We start from the raw sequence: 10333 nt of genomic DNA, 5'->3' as shown, positions 1-10333 counted from the left end.
AGGAGCCAACCTGGCAGGCCACAGACCATGGGGTTGCAAAAGAGTCAGATATGACTTAGCCACTAAACAACAACTCACAAGGTTATGGTGAGGTCATGCAGTGAAGCCCTTTGAGCAGTACCTGACACACAGTAACTACTTGGTGAGTGTTCACTTCATTTTTCCACTTTTGAGGTTCCCAGGGGGCTTTGCTGTCCTGCCCAGGAAGCCCCCGCACTGGCTGTCCACTCTCAGCCACAAACACTGCCCCCGTAAAGCTCACCCTGCACGTATGCAGAGCAGTGACCCCAGCAAGTTCTTGAATTGTGTTGGGCTGAGGGGCTCAGCCGTTGCTCATGGATGCTTCCAGCCAGATGCCTAGACCCCAGAGTCATGAATGGTGAGGGTCTGACTCCCAGGTCCCTGCAGAAAAAGGCATGGGCCAAGCTGAGGTATGCCTCCTTTGAGAAAGAACCCTTTGATGGTTCCCTTGCCAGCTTGCTGCTCCTGCAGGAGTGGGTCAAGGTGGGAGAGGGGTTGCTGGCTTTGGTCTGCCCTTAGCGGGGTAACCCCTGCTCACCACTGGCTGTGAGCACCTGGACGGGGCTGGGAACTCAGTGTGGCCTAGGTCCAGGCACACAGGAGTTCCCAGGGCAGGGCCACTGTGCATCCTTCAGAGAGCAGAGTCCAGAGCAGACAGAATGCTTCAAGAATAAAATCAAGGTGTCAGGAATCAGCAAGCATCTAGGGAGCTCCTGAAGAGTGATCGCAAGAGGCTTCAGGCAGCATCACTGGCAGGGAGGACCACCCACCCGCACACCCAGGACATGCCCACACGCCCGCTCTTCATCACAGACACCGCCTTCATGCACCTTCCCAGATAAGCTCTCCACAGTAACTTACATCACACCCTATTCTGCACAATACCCAGCCATTTACCTATTTACAGACCAGAGGGCAGCCAGGGGCCATGACCTTCACTTGGCAGAGGAGTGAGCTGAAATTGACATGGTGGGGCAGAGATCTATCTGGCGCCTTTCTGATTCTCAACGGAGTTTTCTTCCTGTTATCAGCTTTTAAAATGTAAGTTCCTTGAAGACAAGAACCTTGACTGCTTTATTTTCTGACTTGCCTGCCCCTGAAACGATACTGAAAATGTAATAGATGCTCTGTGCATATTTATTAAACAAGCCCTTGAAATGTCAGGGCTTCCCAGCTGGTGCTAGTGGTAAAGAATCCACCTGTCCATGCAGGAGATATGAGACATGGGTTCGATCCCTGGATTGGAAAGATCCCTTGGAGGAGGGCACAACAACCCACTTCAGTATCCTGGATACCATATCCAGTATCCAGTATCTCCCACTCCAGTCTGGAGAATCCCATGGACAGAGGAATCTAGTGGGCAACAGTCCATGGGGTCACAAAACGTCAGACACGACTTAAGCAACTTAGCATGCACGCACACATTGCACTTTCAAACCAGTCACCACATTGTAAATGAGGGTTCCATGTCTGTTTCCCCAGGACCATCAGCACTGAGAAAACCAGAATCTACCTCCAGGCCAGCTCAGGAGTGGACACCACACATTCAGAGGTGATTTCATGAACCATTTTGCTGCCCCAAACCCCCTGCGTGTCCTTAAGAGAAGTTTTGGGCAACCACCTCCTTCACACCTAGAGTTCCACTGTGGCTACAGACTTGTCTCTAGTGGGACAAACAGCAGAAAGACAAGCAGCTCCTGTTCTCAGCTCTGAAGTCAGGAGGATGTGGGCAAGAGCAGCTTCCAGGGCAGTGCTAGCCATCCTGGGCCCCAGCCAGGCCCCCGTCACCCAGGCCCAGCAGCCCATTGCTGTCACTCCCCTACTGCAGAAAGCCAAACCCTCCTCCCCAGCTCCAGGGCCCCGCTCCATCCCACTGTCCTCCTGAGCCAAGCCAGCCCACTCCCGTTCGGTGCCTGGGCCGCTGCTATGCCTTCAACACCTCCCACGTGCCCTTTCCTCCACCTGCTTCTCACCAAAGCAGCCTGTGTCACACCTTCCCCTGCCCTGGCTCAGGCTCACAGAAGGTCGGCTTTAAGACCCAGCTCTGCACTAATTCATTCATTTAGTATCAAAAGTCTATTGGGCTGTGTCCCCTTGGGCAGGTTACTTAACCTCTCTGATCCTCCACATCCTCCTCTGCAACATGGGGGCCCAAGGATCCCAAGGGTCAAATCAAATGTTACACGTGAAAACACCTCGTGAACACTGTTATCATTGTTTAGTCACTCAGTCGTGTCTGACTCTTTGTGACCCCGTGGACTGCAACACGCCAGGCTTCCCTGTCCTTCACCATCTCCTGGAGCTTGCTCAGACTCGTGTCCATTGAGTCAATGATGCCATCCAACCATCTCATCCTCTGTTGTCCCCTTCTTCTCCTGCCTTCAATCTTTCCCAGCATCAGGGTCTTTTCCAGTGAGTCAACTCTTCGTATCAGGTGGCCAAAGTATTGGAGCTTCAGCTTCAGTCCTTCCAGTGAATACTGAGGGTTGATTCCCTTTAGGATTGACTGGTTTGATCTCCCTGAACACAACGCAAAACATGGGTTCCTACTAAGTAGGCGGTAGGCCCCAGGACCTTTGCATCCTCTATCAGTATTTCATACCCAACCTGCCTGCAATTACCAATCAGATGATCTCAGAGAGGGAAATGCAAGGCAACAGCCTCCATCCACACCACATATTACATCCCCTCTTCAAAGGGGGCAGCTAAAGCTTGAGCATCAGCCCCAGGCAAATGTGGTTCAGCCCTCGGCTCCAGCACCTGCGAGCTGGAGACCTGGGCACATTATGTCACCTTGCTGAGTGTCATGCTCTTCACCTAAAAAATGTGCTCTTGGACACTGTTCATAGATATTTCCCCAAAGAGCTATTTTCAGGAATGCAGTCATAAAATGTGCTGAAGGCACCTAGCCTGGGGGCTTGGCATGCAGTAGCTGTCCTTTCCTTCCTTTTTCTTTCTATTCTTCCTCGGCAGGGTGGGGGGTGGGGGGGGGATGAGGGGGGTGGGGTCCAACATTCACCAGATGGTTCAGACCTCATATATTAGGGTGCTCACAAATTCTGCCCTGCCTGTTAGCTAGGAACCATCTGGGCTTCTATTTCTTTAAGCCGCACAGATGTCCAGCACCTCAGAGGGCCCGAAGTCCTCAGGCCCAGAGAAGAAGAAGGGTCCCAGCACAGCTGGGATTCCAAGCAAGAAACCACCAACCTGGCTCCGCTGTCCTCTGGCGCTGACAGTGGCCGGGAACAGTGCGTGCGCACCCACTTAAGTGGGGATCAAGAGCAAGTAGAAAACCAAGAAAAAAGTCTTATTTGCTGAGACACCAGTGTGGGACTTTGGGGGGAGCGTTATGTTGGGGGGGTGCTGGGGAGCCATGCCTCCCGTTGGAACTAAGAGACAGCTCCCTCCCACGGGCTTTCTGCCTCGTCCTCCACCCCCTTCCCAGCCCACAGCACCAGCTGCACTGCCAGGGAACCGGGGAAAGAAAAGCCCACCCCGGGGAGTTCCGGGATGGGGGTGGGACACAGTGAAGGTGACGGGGGTGGGGGTGGGGGGGTGGGGACAGGTGCAAGCAGCCCTGGTGAGCCCTGGCCAGAGCCAGGGTTTAACCCCCAGAGCTATGGAGCGACCATGCAGTGTTGGGGAGGGCGTCCCAGAGATCTGCCAGAGCCAGGGTTTAACCCACAGAGCTATGGGGCGAGGGTGCAGTGTTGGGGAGAGGGTCTCAGAAAGCTGGCCAGGAGGCTGATCTGGGAGACACCAAGGGTTCATCCTACCGGTAGAAGCTGGATGAACCTCTTAAGCGGGGGGAACATTTGGTCTTTCCCTTGGGTGCCCTCTTCCTGGTGTCAAGTTCTAGAACCATCCTCAGGACTCTAAGAAAAAGTGTCCTGGAGTACAACCCTGTGGATAAACAGCTGTGACCCCTTCCCAGTGTGCCTGAGGCTGTGGTTGGCTGAGGGCTTCCCTGATAACTCAGATGGTAAAGAATCTGCCTGCCATGCAGGAGACCTGGGTTCGATCTCCAGGTCAGGAAGATCCCCTGGAGAAGGGAGTGGCTACCCAGTCCAGTAGTGTTGCCTGGAGAATTCCTTGGACAGAGGAGTCTATGGGGTGGCAAAGAGTTGGACATGACTAACACTTGCACTTTGGATGCCCTCTTCCTGGTGTCGAGTTCTAGAACCATCCTCAGTACTCCAAGAAAGAGCACCCAGAGCCCAGCTTTGTAGATGGTAGGCCGTGACCCCTTCCCAGTGTGTCTGAGGCTGTGGTTCCTCAGCACAGGGACAGCTCTGCCCTCTGCTCACCCAAGGCTGGGCAGCCTTCCCCAGCACGCTGATCTGAAGGATCCAGGTCCTTCCTACAGAGTTAATGATTGTGCTAGGCTCCATGCCCCAATGTGTTGAGATGTGGCAGGTCCAGAGAGATGTAGCTCCACCCTGGACCACAGCAGGCCACTTCTTACTGTCCTGGGATTCTGGGGGTGAAGAGGAGGAAAATGATGCTGCCCATGAAGACAGTGACAGCTGCAACCTCAGTATACTGGCTTCTGTGTGTAACATTATTCTATGCCTTTACAGACATGATTTCATTGAATCCTCACAGACCTCGTTTTATAGATGAGGAAACCAAACCAGAGAGGTTACATCCCTTGTCCAGTCACCTGGCTGGGATGTGGCGTGAGCTCAGTTTGGTTTGTGTTTTGATATTTACTTATTTGGCTGCTCCAGGTTGTAGCTGTGACACATGGGGTCTTTAGTTGCAGCCTGTGGGATCTAGTTCCCTGACCAGGGATGGAACCCAGGTCCCCTGCATTGGGAGTGTGGAGTCTTTTAGTCGCTGGACCACCAGCGAAGTCCCTGAGCCCAGTTTAAAGCTCTAAACACACACCCACTGCATCAAACTACCTCTGACGTTAAACTGGTCCTTAGTGAGGTGGTAAGGAGAGAGGTAGCTGCCCCTCTGCAGGGGAGAGGGGCCACCTGCCCTTTTGCACCCTGACAGCCCTCTCCCGTCACTTGTCTCCCCCTAGTAACAAGGAAAAGGAGAAGGGGGTGGCAGAAGATGAGATGATTGGATGGCATCAACGACTCAGTGGAGATGAATCTGAGCAAACTCCAGGAGACAGCGAAGGCCAGGGAGGCCTGGTGCGCTGCAGTCATGGACAGGGTCACAAACAGTGGGACACGACTTAGCGACTGAACAAGTAGCAGGGAAGGGACGGAGGGAGGGGAGACTCTGGGCTGGGGGCGCCCAGGCGGGCTTAGACAGGGGATGATCCATCTGCATCCTGCCTTGTGGGTGAGTTCACCTAATATGCAGCTAACCCTTCCAAGGAGGAGACAGCCGTCCCAGCTTCCTCCTAGCGAACCGTACAAATTCTAGAGGTGGACCCTTGGCACAGCGGCCTCATTGAATGTCCTACCCAAGCGTCTGTAATAAACAAATCAATAATTAAGAGAGGATGCACATTAGTCTTTGAACAAGTTCCAGGGAGAGTTTATTTTTGATCTTCCACGAGGTGAGCAAGTGTGTGCTCAAAGCCTGGGGGAGGCTATGAGCAGCAGCAGTGGGTTGGGGGGGAAGCAGGAGAGGCAGCAGGAGTGGACGCACAGCCTGAGGCCTGAGCCGCCAGCCCCTGGGGGCACCTGTGGGCGCCCGGCTGTGCAGGTTAGCGCGGGGGGGAGCCGCATGGCGGGTGGGCGAGCATTCAGACTGTGCTGGGCATGTACATATGTGAGCAGCAGGGAGGAAGGCGGGGGCCGAAGGTGGGTGGGCGCTAAAGGCAGTTGCTGGGTGGGGGGCAAATGAGGCTGCTTAATCAGGGGTGTCCGGCGGAATCTTCACTCCCTTGTGCTAGATGGGATTAGATGCCGAGCTTTTAATCTGCTAGCTCTCAGAGAGGAAGATAGCAGCACAGAACATTTTAAGTATCAACCCTCCTTCCTGACTCCCACTTTTCTCTCTCCCATCACCCTCTGCTGCCTGAGAAAGCCGGTTCACTTTCCCTTCAACTTCTAAGTCTGCCGGAAGTTTCCATCCCTGGGACTCTTGGGAGAAGAAAGAAAATATTTAGTCGTCTTCTGTAAGGTCAGTTTATCATGAACCCCACCTCTTTCTGCATACATACCCAGAATAATAACCATAGTAATAAATTAGACACTATCGTTAGAGAATGCTAATGTCTGAAACAAAATCTTACATTAAGCAGTCTGGTGTTTCTCCAACCAGAACCCCCAAGCTCAGAGGAAAACGAACCCACCGCCATGGCGGACGATGGGACAGGAAGAGGTGGGAGAAGGGCTGCAGTGGGCCTGAAACGCATTTTAAAAATGTGAGTGCGTCCTTCTACTGCATAACACGTCTGTGTGTGTGTGTGTGTGTGTGTGTGTGAATGTGTGTGAACTGATGTCTTTAAATCTCTCCATGGAATAAAATGAGTGATCCTGGAAGGCACATGGTATGTGTATTGCTCTTGTGTCCTCAAAGACCTCTGGGGTTTTAACACAAAACTGTCGGTGGAAACTTATCACTTTCAGAAGCACATATTTAGCCCAAGCCTCTCCTCTCCCATCCTGTCATTTTATAGGTAGAAAAATTAGGCCCAAGGTAACTAAGTTATGTCCCTAAGGCCATACAACTAGTTAGGACCACAGCCAAAGGCTTCTACTCTAAGGCCTCTATCCTGCCATTCAAACAAAGAAGAAAACAACAACACAAACCAGATTCTAGGCTACAGCTCTCAGAACTTCACGTGCCAAATACAGCTGGCCACTCCTGGACCACATACCCCTCTCCCCAAATGGAAAGCTACCTTTTTAGCACAACAGCATTTTATGACAGATTTTTATGACATCATCTCTCTAAGCAGGTTTTTCCAAGAAACACAAAATTCTCTACCACCACCGCACCCAGGCCTTACAACAGTCTCCCAGAGTTCAGTGGAGTACAGCAATTTTTTGGTGTTTTTTGGCTTCCTGTTTATCCAGCAGGGCTTCCCTGTGGTGCAGTGGTACAGAATCCTCCTGCCAATGCAGGAGATGAAGAAGACGTGGGTTCGATCCCTGGGTCGGGAAGATCCCCTGGAGAAGGAAATGGCAACCCACTCCAGGATTCTTGCCTGGGAAATCCCATGGACATAGGAGCCTGAAGGGCAACAGTCCACGGGGTAACAAAGAGTCAAACATGACTGATCATGTGCAAATACATTGGGTTATTTATCCAGCCTCCTCTCCAAAATGGATTCACAGGTAAATATGATGATCGTACAGATGGGGGTAATGTGGGAACGTGACTTTCTCAAGGTCACAGGATAGATTTGGGGCAGTGATTTGGACAGGATCTCAAGCACATATTATACAGTTTAAAGGAGGTCAGGCTTTACCCACTTGGCCTCGAAAATGATTGTTATCAGCTTCAGTGCAGAGGGAGCTGCCTGCACTAGCCTGAGCTATGACAGTCAGGCTGGGCTGGGCTAGGCTGTGCTGGGCTGGGCAGGGGCTGGGGGTGGATAGGTAAAGATTCTGAGTACCTCCTGCTGAGCTCGGGAGCACAGGCTTGAAAATCTTCTAAAAATACCAAGCACGTTTCATGCAGGGGGGCTGATTCAGCTGACCTTTCCTAAGGATGGCCAATTTGCTGACTCCGTGCTGGGGGGCAGTGAGCAGAAAGGCTGCCTGTTTCTCTCCAGCTGACTCTTGGGCTGCTGTGGGGCATGATGGGAATATCCTTTCACTCCCAGCATCCCTCACTTCAGATCAGCGGTCTCCAACCTTTTTGGCATCAGGAACCAGTTTCATGGAAGGCAATTTTTTCACAGACTCAGGGACAGGGGGGATGGTTTCAGGATGATTCAAGGTCATTTATATTTCTAATGCACTTTATTTCTAATCTCATGCTGCCACTGATCTGACAGGAAGCACCAGTCCAGGACCCAGAGGTTGGGGACCCCTGCCTCAGATGGACTCACGGAGAATGTGAAAAAGAACCCGGGACCATCCTAAGACCTGACTGAGAGCAAGCCGCAGGCCAGGGAAATTAGTGGGAATGTCAGACTTGGTCTCTATTCTTATACAACTCGGGGTTTGCCTGCCCAGCCAAGGAGGAGAGCAGACTGTCACCTGTGATGTGCAGCAGAGAGCAGGGGATGTGAAGAAGAGGTTAATTCTGAGTGTGGGGAGTCATTCTTTCCATTGTTTTTATTCATTTATCTGCTTGCTGGGCATGGTTCTTTGTACTGAGATCCTTTGCAGCTGCTTCGGGAATAAGATGCTAATCACCAAGTATGGTACTTGCCTGGTCTTGTTTTCCTTATCTGTAAAATGGACAGGTTGAAACTGGAGGGTTCCACAAACCCCTCCCAGTTGGGACAGCAAGCTAGCTGGGTCCTGGCGGAAGACCAGGGCACTCCTGCCAAGTCCTGAGGTTCTGTGGTGTCCTTCTTCGTCTTGGCTGACTCTCACAGAGCTGGCCTTGCTTCCGGCCCCCTTCCAGCCCCTAGAAGGAGAAGTAGAAGGGTCCCCTGACCTTGTTGGGCTCTCTCCCCTCAAGGCTCCCAGTAGAAGACCCTGCCTCTCCCATTTCTGTCAGAGACCATCCCTGGCAAGCTGAGGGGTCTCCACTTTGCAGCATGGCATCCTGGGGCATGCTGGGAAAGACTGAAGGAAGGCGGAGAAGGGGACGACAGAAGATGGGATGGCTGGATGGCATCACTGACTCGATGGACATGAGCTCGAGTGAACTCTGGGAGTTGGTGAAGGACAGGGAAGTCTGGTGTGCTGCAGTCCATGGGTTCGCAAAGAGTCAGACACGACTGAGTAACTGAACTAAACTGATTTTGGCGAGAACTTCTAGTCTCCACCTGTCTGCAGCTCCTATTTTCTGATCCAGGACTGATGTGGGCCAGACAGGAGGGCACGTGTGGGAGTCACAGCTGGTTGGTCCTCTCATGGCTCTGGGGCCCCCTTGGGGCCTGGCTCTGGCCTGAACTGACCCCCGCAGCCCTGGCCCATGGTCCTCCCTGGCTGGTCCTCAGACAGGCCTCGAGCCCCGCTACAACAGGATGCCATCAACTCCGGGACAGAGATGGACGCTGACGTCCCCTGACTTAGGCCCGTGTTATCCTGTGAGAGAGACAACTGAAAAAGCCATCAGCATCTTGGGAGGCCCAGGAAGGAGCCCCACACCCCACTGGCTCCACAGCCAGAGGGACCCGCCCCCCGAAGGGCCAAGAACCAGCCTGAACTGGGAGAGACGGGAGGAGAGGGCGTGCCACCAAGGCCAGCAGCGCAGGTGCCAGCAGACTCCCAACTCACAGGGACCTCGCCCTCGTTGGCCCAGCTCCCCAGGTGAGGAAGCAGACGCTTGGAGTGGTTGACACTGAAGCCACACGGTGAGGACGGGCACAAGCTTGGGGCGCTCTGACCTCAAGGCGCTGCCTAAGCGGCTAGGGATGAGGGATCCAGTGGCCAGAGGATGGGGCGGGAGGGAGGCCCCCGCTGTCAGGATAAGGGGAGGAAGTGAGGCTGAGGACCGAGCAGGGGAAGGCATGCAGAATTCCTGTCCACTCCAGGGCAGACCCTCTGCTGGGTGCCTCTAGAGGCGTGGATTCCATCTGCATCAGATCCAAAGAGAGAACAGGCAACTCCAGCTCCCTTGGAGTGAACACAGCCCCAGGGGCCAGCACCTCCCTAAGGACAGACAGACCAAGGCCTACGGCTGCTGCGTGATGTGTGCAGGGAGGAAGCTGGGCCAACTCCTCCTTATTAGAACGCAAAGCTCTCAAGGAGCAGGAGTGGCAGGGTGGCGGACCTTTTGTCAAAAGATGGCTTACTTTCCAGCTCTCTCCTGATTTAAAACCTTTCATGGACCTACAGGACTCTGGTCCAGGCTCCATCACTCAGCAACCAGCTTTTCAGGATTCAGCCTTCCTCTCTTCTTGGCCTTCTGGTCACCAGCCTGCCCCGGTCCCCAAGCCCAGCTCACTTGCTGCCTCATCCTCCCTACTCTCACTCACCTGTCTTTTGGCTCCTGGGGCCCCTTGGCCTCTGTCTATCTGCCTTCCTTTCAAAGCCCCGGACATCCACCCTCCTTGACAAGCCTCCCCAAGTTCCCCTACTAACCTCTTCGCCCCCCCCTGGATGTTGAGAGGGTGCCGGCTCAACATCTGTTGTGACCTCTCCTGTTCTGAGGCGGCCAGACATATTTCTGCCTCCTTCCAGGTCTCTAGGTGCCTTGAAACCAGACCTATTGTATTCGCACAGAGCCTGGAGTAGGTGTCAATCTAATATGCATTGAATTAAACTAGAACATT

Source organism: Moschus berezovskii, chromosome 21 (genome assembly GCF_049115385.1).
Source record: "Moschus berezovskii isolate FMDL1 chromosome 21, NW_MosBer_1.0, whole genome shotgun sequence".
In the NCBI taxonomy this organism is placed as follows: domain Eukaryota; kingdom Metazoa; phylum Chordata; class Mammalia; order Artiodactyla; family Moschidae; genus Moschus; species Moschus berezovskii.
The sequence above is the reverse complement of the archived record's forward strand: the minus strand, read 5'-3'. Positions refer to the sequence as shown.